General features: G+C 36.2%; 1 protein-coding gene across 1 annotated transcript in view; it reads right to left on the minus strand.

Annotated features, from left to right (window-relative positions):
• Positions 1-18,887, minus strand: part of LOC113522184 (protein enabled) — a 115,579-nt gene that overhangs the window by 71,369 nt on the left and 25,323 nt on the right. The window lies entirely within an intron of this gene.

Consider the following 18,887-nt stretch of genomic DNA (forward strand, 5'->3'; position numbering starts at 1 on the left):
TATAACTTATAATTAATAAATACACTATTAAAATCAATTTCTGAGAAAGTGCTTTCAAGAAAATCTCTCTTTCCACGAAGTTGGTTAAAAATCTACAGAACTGGCAGGAACGGTGATTTATTAATAGCGGGAGCAAACGAGTACAACAAAGTTTTGAACTCGGCAACATGCGAAATGGCATTAAGTATTCACGCTAGTTGACAAGTGCTATGCTAGTTAGACGGTTGACGTTAGTCAATTTATATCTGTTTAAGTAATTAATTGATATTGAATAGAGGCCTCGCTGATTTAACTTGCAATGTCCATAATGACGGGCGTGAAATAGCAACTCAGCGTAATTCTAACTTGAATTTTATTATTTTGACCTATATTCTAGTAATAAAATAAACCATTACTCCTGAAAGTCAGTACTCGGTTAAAGATTACAAAAACTGAGAAATTGTCCGAATTACTATTATTACAAATGTGAAATTTTTTAACTCAAACACGTTTGTTACTCTTTCACGTAAAAACTACTAAACGGATTTGAACAAAATTTAGTGCACAGCTAAAATGCCCTAACTTAGCACAGAGAAACACTATGTACAAAGTCACACGGGCCGAAACCACGGGATACAATTAATAATATATACATGTATAAAAAAACCGTAGATATTTTTAAAGAATTTATTCATTTATTTGTAACCCATAACCTGAACACTATGTAGGCATTAAACCAAATATAATAAACCTGTCCCGTCTGTAGTAATTAATCATTGGTATGTTTGTCATACAGTCACACGAAGTTTATTGAGATGAATCTGCGTCGGAGGAAGTCATCTGATATATGAGATCCATACACTAATATTGGATGTAATCTAACCTACTTCTGCAACGATGCGGATTTCATTACTACTTATCTAACAGAAACTTTATAATTAAAATTTGTTTTCCACAAAAGAAGAATTTCAAATATGACAAAACTAATTGATTTTGATTTAAAAACTAAAGTACTGAATCGATTTTGATAAAATTTCTACGACGGCCTCGTAGAAATTCTGTTCATATTTGTATAAAAAATAAAGATATGAGCGAAAATTACATATAAAAGCTTATTAATACTGTGTTCAGACTACCTATGTGTGCGTTATTTAGGTACTTACCAACTGCTTCAATGACATCATAGGTATATACCACAGTATATTATAGCAGGAATATTGAAATAATTACCTGAAACAATGAAAAATTATTAATAATAATGAATGCCGAAAATTATTAATAATAATGAATCGACCGATTTCAAAAAAGAGGTTCTTAATTTGCTGTATTTTTTTATATTTGTTACCTCATAACTCTGTCAGCTGTAAACAGATTTGGAAAATTATTTTTTTTTTTACCTGAAATTACATAATTATAGATTGATCCCATAGAAATTTAATCAAAATAGTAATATAGTAATATTTATTAATCCCTCTACACTGACACCACAATACATCCGGGCGAAGCCAAGACGTAAAGCTAGTCTAACAATAATTAAAATATACCCAACCCAGAGGGAGACTTTGCACAAAAGTCGATTGCTTGGGTACCTCTGTTCCATTCATGTTTCTACCGTGAAGCAGTTGTGTTTGCATGGCTGTGTTTCGGTTTGAAGGATGGGATATGGCGTGAATTTGAGGAGTTTCCACGAGGAAATGTCCCAGCTCTGTTTCAAATATAGACTAAAACGAGTACTATTGGAGAAACAAAATAAAGGAGAACATAACTATCGGTAGTATGTGATCCTCAATATGATATTTTACTTATGTGTGTATGTATATGTGTATGTATGTGTGTGTGTGTCTGTATGTATGTATATGTATATGTGTGTGTGTATGTATGTGTGTGTAAATATATATTAGTATTTTTTTTAACTAGTATCAAGAAATAATTCTTGTAAAAAGTAATGTACAGTGGTACCCTGCACTTTGGTTGTTTTGTAAGAGAGGGACTGGCTGAAAACCAGCGCTGTGCAGCTGTTCACATTGCGCTGGGACACTCACAGCATCCGCTGAGCCGGTTCCTTTTGCCGGGTGTGGGACACTTTTTGTATATGTCATTTATATTTTATATTGTAAGTTTACTGGCAATAAATGTTTCTATTCTATTCTATTCTAGTTTACTGAGTACAGAGGAATAACACCTGAGTCCTCAGAAATGGCAACGCATGGAGGGTATCATGGGCGAAACAGTTTACTCTGTTATGTCCATGGTACTGCTCATGTCTATAGGCGACGGTTACCGCTTTACATTAGGTGGGCCGTTAGCTTGTTTGCCATTCTAAGTTGTATAAAAAAAAAAAAACCCCAGTCATTTCCAGAAATATTTTGTAAAGGTACATATTACAAAATTCATTATAAAATTTGTTTGATGTTTGAATTTGCTCTTCAAATTGTTCGTTCACAATATTCGCTGGACAAAACTCGAATACTGTTTTACATACATACATATACATATCTGTCACGCCTGTCTCCCATTAGGGTAGGCAGAAACAATGGAACGCCAAATGCTTCGATTCAAACAAACCTCTTTCGCTTCTTCCAAATTCATCAATCTTTTCATACACGCTCGCCAGTTACGGGTACTTTTAATCTGGCCCTTCTTCAGCACGTCGCCTATTTGGTCGACATACGTCCGTCTAGGGCGGCCCCTACCGACATCTCCATTCATTCTTGCTCGATAAATCTCTTTTGTAATTCTTCTTTCATTCATCCTCTCCAAATGACCAAACCAATACTGTTTTATTGGAGATAATATAATTTAGATCACAAATTAGTATTAAATCTGTAGAGGAACAAGTAGACACGAAACTCGATATTTTTTTATCGATTCAGAAATAGGTGTTAAGCCAAAAAGAGTTTTAATACTTTTTAATAAATTCAATTTTCAATTAGTAACTTTTCAGACAATTTATGCGTTGTCTTCATGTTATATAATAACAATTTCTTGAATTTTTGCTTCGATTCAAACAAACCTCTTTCGCTTCATCCACATTTATCTATCTTTTCATACACGCTCACCGGTTACGGGTACTTTCTCTCCGCTCTGCTCCAGCACAGTTAATAAACGTAATAGTTAAAATACATAGGTTTCTTAAGGGTAGGCGACGCGCGCGTAATACCCCTGGTATTGCAGGCGTTCATAGGCTACGGTAACCGCTTAACATCAGGTGGGCCGTATGCTTGTTTGTCACCTCAGTGGTATAAAAAAAAAGGTTAATCCTATTTATGAAGAAAGGAGATAGACACCAAGTATAAAGAAGTATGCAGTGATGAATAAAACCTCTAGCAGCACAGTGAGCCCGCAAAGTTTAGTTGCCAGCCAGTAAGTACGTTTTGCTCAGCTAAAAAATTCATCTCGCGCTACGCCCGAGGCACCCACCCACCCAATTACGGCTGAAGCATTTTAGACTCCTTTGAAAAGCTCTTACAACTGAGTACTGTTCTATTCCATAAAACATAAATTTGATATAATTTTACAATTATTACTTTTTATTATACTAGCTGTTAATTGTCCACTGCTGGTGGTGTTGCCAATAGCTGCCACGCTTGGCAGGCGGGTTGGCAACCGCAGTTAAGTTTTGGTGGCATTTTAAGAAGGAGGCTCCTGGACATCCCTCGACCATAAAGTTCCCTTTTTTTTTAATAGATAAAAATGGAATGGTAACCCCGCCCGCGCTATCAATATACACCAACGAGGCATCAATGAAAGATGATAGGTGAGAATGAATGCAGGTCAATTGGCCCACCATGATGAATTCGACAAGAATTAACCATGATGGTTTCCAGGGGAAACCGCGTGGAGGTCGACCTGAGAGGGTCAATTGCTAGCAACGGAGCTATTAGACCTCATTACTAATAATCCCTTTCCTCCAATAATGTTTCCTTAGCCGCCTCTTAGACACCCATGGTCGCCTATTCTATGCCGGGAGGTTTAGAGTAATTAATACTTTTTTTTAATGTCGACCTTATAGGAGAGTATATTGCTAGCAATGGGGCTGTTAGATCCTCATTGATAAGAATTCCTATCCTTCCTAATTAATACTTTGGGAGTATAAAACACGAGTAGTTTTTACTCGCGAGTTCGTTCGTTCAGGATATGTCGGTTGGCCGGGATAAATAGTATAGCCTATGATAATCAACGACTGATATGATGATGATTAGCAAATCATTATAAAATCATCAATTTTATTGAGTGTTTTACCAGGGAAAGTGATCACTTTTCCTAGAGAAATATTGAGGGCGAAATGACAAGTAATGCTTCCCATACTAGTTTGGTATTTGGACGCCCCAAGTAAATATGGGAGGTTCAACATTTTTTATGACACATACATACAAACACATTAATATTATTACAAAAATCTATAATATACCAAACTTTATCTTTTGTAAAAATCCCTTTCCGACCGCACGCAATTCATTCAAATAAAATATAAAATTTACAAACTCCATTCCCAGTAGATGGAGAACTACGCACGGACATAGATTTAAATAGACGGCGCTAGTACCGCTATATATAAACATTAAAGCAAAAGATATTAAGAATATTGCTTTTTAATAGAGTCTACAAAAAAAAAAAAAAATCTTCAAAATTAAATCACATCAAAAAATTATCCGACTCATGCTTGAATTTATACATAGTTAAAAATGTACTCGACTAAAAATGAATCAATTTTCCTGTTTCAGACACTTTTAGCCGCAAAATTTACTCACTATCAAACTAATTACCAAAACTAAAGCGAACAAGATTTTCTAATGGATGATATTGGAGTGGTAACCTCGCCTGCGCTAATGGTTTACGCTGGCAGGGTACTAGTGAGAGATGATAGGTGAGATTAGAAAGGCAAGCCAGTTAGCCCATCGAGATGAATACACCTGGAAATCTGCACAATTTATTTATATATGATATAGTAGAGTAATTGCTCTGAACTAATACAGAGGAATCACACCTGAGTCCTCAGGAATGGCAATGCATTCATCATCATGGGCGAAACAGTATACCCCGATATGTCCGTGGTACTGCTGGTGGTCTATAGGCGACGGTTACCACTTTCCATCAGGTGGGCCGTCAGCTTGTTTGCAATTCTAAGTTGTATAAAAAAATTGCGAAACTATACCGCCATGAGATACTCTTTGACGAAGAGACTTTGCACCATTTTGATGCGAAACCCTAAAAAGAAACGTAATCAGCTGCTACATCTATGATAGCCTACGTCTAGAAGCTACGTAACTGAGTACGGTGAAGTAGCGGGCGTATCTGGGGCGTCCCGGCCCCGACCGCCCCAGTTCTCTTGCAACGTTTAATTTCCTGAGGGGTAATGCACTATTAATGAATTGAGATTTTATTGTATTACTTTTAATTAAGAGTAGATGGCAATATCTATATATTATACTGTAGTTACAATATACAGCGGAATCCTTTTATAATGGCATCGCAGGGAAATAATAATTTACCAGAGGGAAACTTTGTACAAAAGTCGTTTGCTTGGGCACCTCTGTCTCATTCGTGTTTCTATCGTGAAGCAGCTGTTTGCATGGCTGTGTTTCGGTTTTAAGGGTGGGATATGGCAGTGAATTTACAGGGTACAGAGGAATAACACCTGAGTCCTCACAAATGACAACGCATGGTGGGGTATCATGGGTGAAACAGTAAACTCTGTTATGTCTATAGTACTGCTCATGTCTATAGGCGACGGTTACCAATTTCTATCAGGTGGGCCGTCACCTTGTTTGCCATTCTAAGTTGCATAAAAAAAATCGTCGGCTATCACGTGACTTTCCCGAACACTGCCGAAGGTGTTAATGATCGTATCAGTTACTATAACTCGACGCAATTTAATAAAAATGGGTCACAACAAACGACACAGCACTATGAGTGAAGTCATTATACCCGACTTAGTTATAAAGAATTGTATATGTAACCAAACTTCCCTATGTAACGTAACTACTTCATAAGAAACTATATATACTACATATATATGTCCAATAACAGATATATTACATATCGGTTATCCAATATATAATATGGAAAAGAAGCCGTCATAAAGCTGTATATATATATAAACATACAAACTAAAACTTTCCTCGGAAAACATAAAAATTAACACAAGTGGCAAACATATCTTTATTGGGGGGAAAGGAATTGTTAGCAATGGGAGTTTGACAACCCATTGCTAGCAATATGCCCTATTAGGTCGACCTCCACGTTGTTCCCCCTGGAAACCATCGTGAACAATTCATGTTGAATTCGTCACGATGGGCTACCTGACATGCTTCATCCTCGCCTATCATCTCTCACTGGTGCCCCGCCGGTGTATACCGATAGCGCGGGTGGTTACCATTCCATTATCATCCATTTAAAAAAAAAACTCATCTCCATTATGAACAAATTAAATTTACTTTGAAAATTTTAAATTGCAAAATGGCGCTAACCGTTATGGTACATTCGTATGGGTTCCGCATTTTCCGCATGATTCACACCAGACGTCATATGGCGAGTGAACATGGGTGTCGGGTGACGTCACCTGTCATTATGGTAGACTAAGTCCATAAGGAGACAGCTGGGCTGATCCTCGCATTCCGCGGAAGAAATTTATTGCATTCTGACCCCACATTTGGGGATCTTAAAGAATACTAGATAGAAATAATCAAAATCTTTTAACGATGGAATCAGCAATTGTTAGCAATGTGAACTACCAGCTACCAGTTCCATTGCCAGCAGTATACCTTGTCAGGTCGACCTCCACGTGGTCCCCCCTTGGAAACCATCGTGCTGAATTCCAGATGCATTCATCACGATGGGCTAACTAATTCGTCTTTTCATCCTCATCTATCCCTTTCCTCCTAGTAGTATTATATTATATATAACTATATTTTGCCAGCAACCTAGAAACCTGTCCTTCTTCATTCTAAACTTCCAGAAATTTATACTTTGGAAGTAGCTTGGAACAATATTTCATCAAAACCACAGAACGAACGCCTTTGTGTTTATTGCCTTCAAAAACTAATGAATGCGTTATTGCTAATTGAAAAAGTAAGGCGTTAATATCTATGTTACATTAACTTTGGAGTATATGTCATTATTATATCGGCCTTTAACTGTCCATTGATGAACACAGACCTCCCACATAAGGGGGGATTTGCCAATAGTTGTCACGTTTGGTAGCCAGGATAGTAAACGCAGTTAAGCACTGTTGATGTTTTAAAAAGGACGCTGCTTCCCGTCCCTTGACCATTAAATTCTCTTAGTCGGCTCATACGACACCAACGGAAAAGGGTGGCTTTATTCTATGGTGAGGTAAATTTAAACTATGTATTATTAGACATATCTTTGCCCAGGGCTGAAAACTTTATTACTGTGGTGGCCATCAGAGATTTTTTTATGCAATTTAGAATGACAAACAAGCTGACGGCCCACCTGATGGTAAGTGGTAACCGTCGCCTATAGACATGAGCAATATTATGGACATAATAGTATACTGTCTAGTCCATGATACCCCCCCATGCGTTATCATTCCTGAGGACTAAGGTGTTATTCCTCTTTATCCTGAAAATTCACTGCCATAACAAATTTCACTACAATTCAACACAATGGTTTCCTGGGGGTATTATATATATATATATATATATATATATATATATATATATATGTTTACGATCGCACGTAAAAAGAATTATTAAAATCGGTACAAAAGATTTCAAAAGTAAAAAAAAAAAAACAATAGATGTCATCTAGATGGCATATCAAAATAAAATATATGTACCAATTTTTAAGTTGGGCTTTCGGGAAAACAACTATGAAAACCGCATCTAAATTGGTTCAGTACTCTTTACGTGATACCAGAGCAAACATACAAATAGACAGACAGACATAAAAATTCGAAAAATTATTAGTTTGCTTCTTTTACTCCCATTAAGACCTTCCCATCAAATTTCTCAAATATCTTCCATGTATAATGTACAGATATGGTCTGAGGGCCTACCATGAAATGTTTTCCGAAATTTCGGAGCCGAACGAAACACAAATTTGATATTAAAATTACATAATACTTACCGTTTAAAAACATTAAAAATAGTAAAATATTATTCCTTTGGACTTTAATGGTAGTATTTATGACGAACGAAATGTTAAGCTCCATTTACTGGACCAATTTAGGTATGAACTAAAACACGAAATTGTGTCCGAAACTTCGAAATTTCATTTAATGGTAGGCCCCCTGATTACAATTTTATTATATTAGTAAGATATAAATCTACATTATCTTCAATTCAATTCAATAAAATCAATACCTAAACTACGTATCTATCATTACATTCACGTGTCTACAATCTACAAATCATACATAACAGTCATTCAAACGTAAACATAACACTATCAATTGTCGAATGTCACCAATAATATTGGACTTGCGTACGCAGCGGCTATCACTAAATTCGGTCGAATAATGAATAAAATGTCCTGGCGGATGAGTCTATTAAGTCATATGTGGTCAGGGGCCCTAACTGTATATTTATGGTACAAACAAATAAGCGGTGGCGATTTTTATTTCGTAAATTTTTGTATTTGTTTTAAAATAATGTTAATTTATTATTATATACAACAATATTGCCTAAATAAATAAACTTAAAATTTGCTCGTATTTTATTGAACCTATTTTCTAGAAATTGTATCAATTAATGCAAAAAGATGCATGACAATTAACATCCAAATAAGTATAATTATGTCTAACAATTGGTAGAATTAATTTCACCCAAGAATATTAGAAATATAAAATAAAAATATAATTTGAGACAAAAATAATTATAATTAAATAACAATAAGATTAATTTATAAAAAAAAAATCCTATCCGAATCATAATAAAAGGTTCGTGTTCATAACTCAATGACGTTTAAACAGCTGTATAGATTTGATTGTTTGCTAACACAAATACACCAATAATGCAGGATACAATTAACATCTGAATAAACAGCGGACCCGGACGGATCAAGTTATACAAATTATTGTGAAATATCCAAATATTACAATCACTATCTTATAAATGACAAATCGAAACAAATTTATAACCGCCATACCTTATTTGATCAGTCGATATTTTAAATATTATATGTTAAAGAGGAATAACTCTAGAACAACTATATCGTATTTTTTTAGTTTATATTTTACCAAACTAAGTGTTATCTTGTGGAAATGTTACTGGTTATTTAAATAAAATTATTTTGTTTAATTTCGCTACCATTAACTACCATTGCGTCACACATGTTTGCACGAGAGTGTACGGATGATTTTTACGCAATACGGCGCAAACGAATTGTTTCGCTGTTGGGTAGGGTGCATGTTATCTCAAACAGTGTCCTAAAGACAATAATCCTATCCTAAAATATTGGATGAGACAGGTTATCAATATAAGAGCGTTATGACCGCTCATTTACTAACATAGGTTAAGTCAATTTATAACTAACAAAGTGGGCTTTATGTAGTCTAATGAAATATTAATTATTATTATTATTAATACATATTCACTAACACAGTTACACAACTGTCAACACTCGAAGATCGACCACCACTATTACTAAATACATAGTATTAATACATATTATATGTATTATATTAAACCAATTTAGCAGTCGGAGATTTATGTCTAATATAGAACATGGAACTTCTGGTAATAATAGTAGTTGTCAATCTTCGAGTGTTGGCAGTCATACACATACTAATGGTAGCAGAATTAAACAAAGAAAAAGAAAGAAATAATTTAATCGAAGAACCATGCGGCCCACACAGTAGCACACAAAACAAGAGCAAAAAAAAACCAAAACAAAAAAAAAACAACATAATTCTATTCGAATAACCAGTTTTTAATTTAATCTTAACCGCTATTACTTGTGACTTGAGCCACAGCTAATTGCACCGCGGCTTGTTGGACGGTGTCGAGTCAAAATTGGCCAAGCGTGCAACTTACAACCCACGTATGTAAACGCATTAGCCTGCCAATTATTAGTTTAACTGACCAGTGATTATATGGAGCGGCGACAGTTCAGTCGACGAACGCTTCACTACGGTCCGGAGATCACACATTCAAATCCTAGGAAAAACAACTCTACATGGGGAAATCAGTCGTTAACTGTACGTTAATCTAATAATCTACCCATGCCGTCCTCATTAACATTATATTTGTAAAAGTGAGTTTGTTTGTTATCTTTTAGCGCCTTAATGGCTTAACTAATCATTGTTTTTTTAACTAATCAATGTTTCTATTCTTATTCTATTCTAATAATTATGAATGGAGGGAAAAGGATTGTTAGTAATGGAGACTGAGAATCCCATTGCTAGCAATATACCCAACCAGGTCGACCTCGCGGTTCTCCCTCGAAACTGTCATGGTTAATTCCTGATGAATTCATCATGATGGGCTAACTGGCCTGTTTTCATTCTCATCTTGATAGATGAGAATGAAAACATGATACGCTGGCGGGGCACCAGTGAAGGGTGATCCCTTCACTGGTGCCCCGCCAGCGTATCCCGTTAGCGCAGGCGGGGTTACCATACCATTCTCATCCACCAAAAAAAAATCATTATGAATGAATGAATTTAAGTATTTCTTTTTATTTTATGTGTTTGCCTTTAATGAAAGTTTAATGCTTTTAACTCAAGCTGTGCACATAATGTAATTGAATTATAACCTAGCCGAATCACAAATGTAATTATTACTTAAGTTTTTTATGGTTGTGATCTGTTTTATGTGCAAATAAAATAAAAATAAAATAAAATAAAAAAATTAATAAAAACTCTTTATTGTTCCTTTCAAAGAATAAAACATGATTATAAAGATTAACAATATGTACACAAACAAAATGTATATGTACGTAGTTACATAAAAAATAAGGTAAAGAGGCTACAATGGACGACCTTATCGCTAAATAAGATGAAAAAGGATATCATATAGGCTATATTTAAACCCAGTCAGTGAAGACGCAGACAAAGACGAGGGCATAGATAATATAATACAGTGATAAAGGCCAGTGTTTGTTTAATTGGTGAAAATGAAAAGATGTATACGCTGACGGTAAAACCAAATAGAATATATAATTTTGTGAATCAAAAAAACAAAAATAAAAAATAATCGATTTGCTCGCTAACGCTCGTTATATGTGCCCTGGCGTAAAATGGATCACCCCTTCCTTTCCCGTGAATATCATAGAAGACAACCAAGAGAAGGAGGCAGCAGCAGGAGGAATGGGCAGCAGCGTCCCTTTTAAAACATCTCCAGACCCTAACTGCGGCTGCCAATCACCCCTAAGAGGAGGTTTATGTTCAGCAGTGGACAGTTAAAGGCCTAAAACATATTTAATATTGTAATAACAAAAAAAAACTAAAGTAAGGTCACAGCTTTCTTTCGTCCCAACTTAAATAAGGCCGTGTCACTCAAACAGCAAAGAAAAGCATTAGAAAGGCGAGCCAGTAATCGCCGAAAACCGAGTCACGATTATTGTATCGGAGTGAGTAATGGCTTCGGACATGGTGTTCGGGTAATCCAGTCGAGTGGCGTCGTTTTCTACGTATATTTAACTGCAGCTATAATATCATTCTTATTATTTTTTTTATTTAGATAGATAGATAGATAAACACTTTATTTGAGCCATTTATGACACACGTAAATTAACAAATGAGTTTATACAATCAGATTATTTACATTTTTTCAAATATAAAACAAAAGATGAAGTATGGAAATATGTTTTCACCAAGTGTGTCGCAGTGACCCAAATAGGCTACAGCTCAGTGATAGTTTTGCTTAAAAGCAAAGCACTGATTTTTAGCTGCAACCTGAAGTAAGGCTACACGGACGCGTGCAACAAACCCAGAGTGTAACCTGTGTAACCAATTTAATAGCAAAAGCTTATTTATTTACACTTTGTTGCACCAAGTAAAAAGAGAAATAACAAATACAGTAAATATTAATGAGAAGTAATACAAAAGGCGGCCTTATCGCTAAGCAATCTCTTCCAGACAAACTTTGGGTAGAGGACATTGAGAAAAAGACAAAGGGTAGGTGGCGCACTATTATATAAATATACAAACATACATACATACACATACTTAACAGCACACATACAACAACAAAAAAATAACGAAGGAAAACGAGGAGAGACCACAGGAAAATAGTACTATTATTTATAATTAATTAATAATTAATATTGTATTACTTTTTTATTAATTTATCTTTTACAATTTTGTCAACATTATTTCATATCATACCAATATTTGTTAGTCATAAAATATTTGGCGGGCCGCATCAATCCAAGCCACGGGCCACATGTGACCCGCAGGCCATGGATTGGACAACCCTGATATAAATAATAACAATGAAATTATTTGTTAAATACATAATTACCTTACACATAACCTTTGCTAAAATTGTTATTAACTTATTGTTGTTAATGTACGAGTATGTTTTAATGCAATAGAGAATTATATATCCCGCGATCCCGTACGGGCAAACGCAGTGTAGGACGACCACCCACTAGTTGAAGACCTCAAATGCAATGCAGGGAGTCGGTGTATGTAAGTGATTAAGGACCGTTCTTTGTGGCAGTCTATGGGGGAGGCTTATGTCCAGCAGTGGACGGATAATGGCTGAAATGATGGTGACGTAAGTTATTATTACTAATATTCTTTTAGTCTTTCTCTAATCTTATGGCTGCGTACACTGTAATTTCACTGCCAGAAATAAAACAAGAGTAGAAATTGTACCAATCACGACTGCAGACGTATTGTGCTTTATTGGAATGCATTCTGAACAAAATTAGCACCAAGTAGGCATGCGGGCTGGTTGACTCATCAGCAGAGCGGTTCGCATGAGTAACCGAATCGAATGAAGCTGATGCAGCGAGATTCGGCGCCAAGGGACGATAATGTATTAGTTGTGAACCACAAATACACATAGTGGTAAATGTAACAATAATTATTTGTTAGTTCGTATAAGCTTTATTTTTACATTACATATTTTTATTATATTACAATTAAAAATGATTGATGCTCTCGAGATGTGGCGCTGGCGAGGGATGCTAAGAATTCCCTGGATAGGAAAACGCACGAATATATCTATCCTGACGCAACTCCACATAAAAGATAGGCTCTCAACAGTCTGCTGTCGGAGGATTCTCGGATACTTCGGTCATGTTGCTCGACGACAGTCCGACAATCTGGACAAACTAATGGTTGTAGGCAAGATAGAGAGAAAAAGACCACGCGGACGATCGCCTAATCAATGGTCGGACCAAGTGACCGCCGTTACGGGACTGTCAATTGCAGCTGCCCTGCGAGAAGCTGAAGACCGTGCAAAATGGAATAACATCATAAGAGAGACAACAGACACCTTTCAAGGACACGACCTTCAGTAATGAAGGGGACGAAGAGAGAGAGAGAAATGTTTCAACCGTAAAGCAGTTGTGTTTGCATGGCTGTATTTCGGTTAGAACGGTGGGATATGGCAGTGAATTTACAAGGTACAGAGGAATAGCACTCGAGTCCTCAGGAATGGCAACGCATGGGGGGATATCATGGGCGAAACAGTATACTCTGTTATGTCCATGGTTACTGCTCATGTCTATAGGCGACGGTTACCACTTTCCATTGGGTCAGTCAGCTTGTTTGCTACTCTAAGTTACATTAAAAAATATATATATATTTATAATCTCAGCCATATTTTTTTTTTAATATTAACATAACCCTAAAAAAATACTAACGCTTATCTATGACCTGAAATGAAAAAGAAAAAAAATACATCTATCCTATTCATAACAATTCATACAAACAACAGTTATACCAAATTTAGTAAACAATATGTATATTGTTAAACGTATTCGGTGAACCATCCTTCCTGTGTTGTATAAATAGATATGATTGACGCATCCTTTTTGTCATGCATATCTCGCTTTGCATATATGTTTATCTTCACGCCAGCTCGCTTACGGGGTAGGCAGAGAAAACAAGAAATAGAGATAGTGTGTTACAAGTTATTGTAAACTAAACTCTCACAATTCTCGTCAAATATTCCTTGTCCGGTGACTTCATATAGTGGTCACCTATTTGCTAACAATATACACTTCCAGGTCGACCTCCACACGGTCCATACTCGAAATCATCACGTAAATTCGCAGTAAAATGAGTACATCACAATGGACCAGCTGCTCTGATTTCATTCTCACCTATTATCCCTCTCTGGTAGGGGGAGACTAAATAATGAGGATTAATAGGAACCAATCACTGAAATTTGGTATACATATACTGCGTGGGATGGAGTAGGATATAGGCTACTTTTTATCCTGGTCAAGATAGCTCGGTCACGCAGACGAAAAATCGAATAAAAAAATAAAAATATATATTTTTCATTTACGAGTATGATACCAAAAAGATAAGATAAAAATAAACATGTGACCAAAAACATCCTGAATGATCGGCAAGCTGAAGTGGCTACGAGCCAGCCGCGCAACTCGGAGGAATCAACAAATGGGTAAGGAGGAAATGTTCTAGGACGGTGGAGCTGGTTAACCGCAAAACGCATCGGTCACCCATCGAGTACTGACTGTAACCGGCGGCTTGATTTCATGTACAGTGATACGGAAAAGCGTTACGTAAAGGACAATTGTTAAAATCTATACATATAAATAAAATTGGAGTGTCTGTTTGTAATATTGAAATAACCGCTTTTTACTACACGTATATGTATATATATATATATATACGGTACGTACACCAAAATAATTTTTTTTTTCAATTTTTGTGTGTCACTGTCTCTTTATGACTGTCTGTTTGTTCCGGCTAATCTCTGAAATTACTGGACCGGTTTTGACGGGACTTTTATTGGCAGGTAGCTGATGTAATAAGGATCAACTTAGGATACGTTTATTTTAGAAAGAATCTTTTATTTTAGAAAAATAAAGTAATGTTACAATGTCCAATTACTGTCCAGTACCGCGCGCAGCTCTCGCGCATTCCACACGGACGAAGTCGCGGGTACAGCTATCGTCGATAAAAATATAATTTAATTTGGAATAAGTAAAAATAAAATGAAATTAAGTAGATATCACAATAAAAATAAATTAAAAGTAAAGAATCGACTGTTAGCCGGAACGAAGCTCGCCAGGTTAGCTAGTAACCCATAAAAAGGTTCATAAAAATTGTAATCCTCTCATTTGAGCTATTGAATCGTTTCGTCCCTTTCTTTTACACTAAATTCTCAATTTGAAAACAAGTCACAAAACAGTGTTATAGCTAAAATAGGTTCTTTTTAACGGATGATAATGGAATGGTAACCCCGCCTTCGCTAACGGAATACACTAGCGGGGCACCAGTGAGGAGTGATAAATGATAATGAAAAGGCAAGTCAGTTATCCCACCGTGACAAGTTCCACTGGAATTAACCATGATGGTTACCAGGGAGAACCACGTAGAGGTCGACCTGATAGAGTGTATTACTGGCAATGGGTCAGTTAGACCCCATTACTAACAATCCAATTCCCCCCAAATAGATTATGTGTGTGATGAGTTATTGTGATATACGAAGCTATTCTATCAGTACTTTATACATTTATAAATTAGCAGAATCAAGGCCAGATGGCGTGTCGACAGACGAACCATCTGCATACGCTATAGCAATATGGTAGCAAAGTTGCCGGCTGACAAATTGTTACGTAAACTCAGCGCGATCTAACAATGCTTGATAGATTAACGTGGCTTTTGTTGTACAGTCGTGGTACACAATTGTTTAATATTTTTATTTTTTTATTTTAATATTACATATGGAATCAACAGCTTATATCTAGAATAAATAAAAATATTATATTTTCCAGAGGGAGACTTTGTACAAAAGTCGATTGCTTGATTCCTCTGTCAACATTCTGTTTCGCCCATGATACATACGCATGGGACGTTGCCATTCCTGAGAACTCAGATGTTATTCCTCTGTACCCTGTAAATTCACTGCTGTATCATACCCTTCAAACTGAAACACAGCCATGCAAACACAACTGTTTCACGGTAGAAACACGAATGTAGTCGTGTTTCTTGGTACAGACGAATAACATCTGAGTCCTCAGGACTGGCAACGCATGGGGGTATCATGGGCGAAACAGTATACTCTGTTATGACCATGGCACTGCTCATGTCTATAGGCGACGGTTACCATTTTCCATAAGGTGGGCTGTCAGCTTGTTTGCTATTCTAAGCTGTATATATATATATATATATATATATATATATATATATATATATATATATATATATATATATTGGATTTGAGAACCTGCTTCTTCTTGAAGACGGTTGTAAATTACTCCAAATTTGGGTAGTGATCGCGTAACATGACTCACAATATAATACAGACAAACTGTGAATCCCTTTAGCATCGCTAAAACACAATTTTCATGGAAAATATAAACGAGTCATAGCAATTACGTGCATGACTGTATTCAGCTATCTATCGTGCAGCTATCCGTACTACAGTTCTTATCCAGAGCTAATCAACACGTGAATCGTGGTCACGAAATTAAAGGGTCGCATAAATTCATAAGGATTTATTACCCCAATACGTCTTTCAATGAAGTACGCAGAAACAATGGAACGTCAAATATTCCGCTTCGAAAAGAGCTCGTTCGCATCGTCCACATTCATCAATCTTTTCATATATTCTTCACGCTCACCAATTACGGGTAGATTTAATTTGGTACTTCTTCAGCATGTCGCCTATTTGGTGGTGTGTCTAGGGCGACCCATTCATGCTCGATAAATCTCTGGTCATTTGATTAAAATTAGATAGATAGATACTCTTTATTGTTTCCTCCAAAAGATTAAAATAGTAAACTTATTATATAAATATAAACAATTACAAGAAATAATCACAATGAGAAAACAATGGGCGACCTTATCACTAAGAGCGATCTCTTCCAGGCATTAGGTTACTTAATTTCGCTACCATTACTGCCAACACTCGAAGACAGACCACCACTTTTACTAGACATTCCACAACCTTCCATATTAGTCATCATTCTCCGACTGCTATTTCGTCTACGCACGTTCCTCATTGGTGCCCCGTGATTACATCATATAAGACGTATACCGTTAGCGCAGGCGGGGTTACCATACGACTATAGCAACTATCATGCGAATCCAAGGAAATCTAAGGATTCTGTTAAGTACTGTAACCCAGTACTTGTTCAATGCCATGTCCTATCAATTAAACGATCACAGCCATGTAAGCAGTTGCTTAGTGACAGAAACACAGAGGATGGAAGGGACAGCGCATTCTATAACAGGGCCAAATTGCTCCAATACTCTGCTTTTTTTGCTTTAGTATATAAAGCAAAAACTTTGTACCCAATTTTACAAAAATTACGAGGATACAGGAATATGAAATATCACACACTTATAGTTTACATACAGAAGGAGTGCAGAATACAATTTTTTTTTTATTATACATAAAAAATAAATTAAATCAATAAAAAAATATATTAAACACACTACCATATATTTGACACACACATGCATATATACTCTTTTGTTTATTGTTAAAGTCTGTGGTCAAATTGAGGATAGATTAAATTTGTTTGTCTTTAACATTATTTGTCTATAGTCTTACTGAATGTCAAGCATAACCATAATAAATTCATTTATTACAATATATGTTCTGGTCGAATTTCGACCACGGGGCGACCACTAGTATTTATTAGTAAGAGAAGATTTGTTCCAATAACGGACGTCAGCAGACTGTCTTCTGGTCCGGTCAATGATTAGTTTGTTTACATTTACATTAAACTCTTTTGAAACAAACTACAGTAGCAGGTGAGTAGGTCACACAGGTCACCAAAGGGCCGGGTGTTTATGGGCGGCAGTCATGGTTGCCGCTTGGGATCGGGCGAACTACATATTATCGTATAGCTACTTCCGTTTATTTATTACTAGCTATTCCACGCGATTTTACCCGTATGTTATAGTATACAAAATATCCTGTGTTAAATTAAAATCCGAAACGAGGATATCCGTAAGGGAACCAAAGTAATCAACATAGCCTGAAGGATAAGCAAGCTGAAGTGGCAATGGGCTGGTCATACAACTCGAAGAACCGACAACCGATAGGAAAGAAAGTTAAGATCCTTTCTTCCCCGTCGGTTGTCAGTTAAGAAATTACGGGGTCGCTTAAGAAAGTGGTGATCTCGTACGGGCAAACGCAGAGTAGGACAACCGCCCACTAGAAGGAGAGACAACCTCAAATGCACTGCGGGAGTCAGTGGATGCAGGTGGCTCAGGACCGTTCCTTACAGCGGTCTATGGGGGAGGCCTATGTCCAGCAGTGAACAGATAATGGCCGAAATAATGATTATGTGTTAAATTAAGATATAATCTACTTGTGTACCAACTTTCAATCAAAACCGTTCAGTAGTTTTCGCGTGACAGAATAACAAACATATACCAATCCTTAACAAATTATCACATTTATAATAAGAGTACAATTCAGCGCATAATAATGCGCATAAAAAAAAAATCCTTCAATACGGGCCGCGCATTGAAAAAGTTGATGAGCACTGATCTAGATATTGAATGTCGACCGTGTAAGGATGTTCCAGTTAGACGTGCCAACATACGTACATACATACTTGTAAATGCACCGTGCATTCCATGTACGGACGGAAGTATTCTGTATTGGCGTAGATAAGAAATTGCAGAAATAGAACGTGGATGTATGAGACGAGTTGGTATGTATGAAAGTGGATGAGCTAAGGAAAACCTTTGCCATTCCATTATCATACATTAAATAATGAAATAATTAAAAAAAAAATATGTATATCCTTTCAGATAAATAAAGAATTTTACAAAT

This window comes from Galleria mellonella, unplaced genomic scaffold (assembly GCF_026898425.1).
Source record: "Galleria mellonella isolate WM207_F2 unplaced genomic scaffold, CSIRO_AGI_GalMel_v1 utg146, whole genome shotgun sequence".
In the NCBI taxonomy this organism is placed as follows: domain Eukaryota; kingdom Metazoa; phylum Arthropoda; class Insecta; order Lepidoptera; family Pyralidae; genus Galleria; species Galleria mellonella.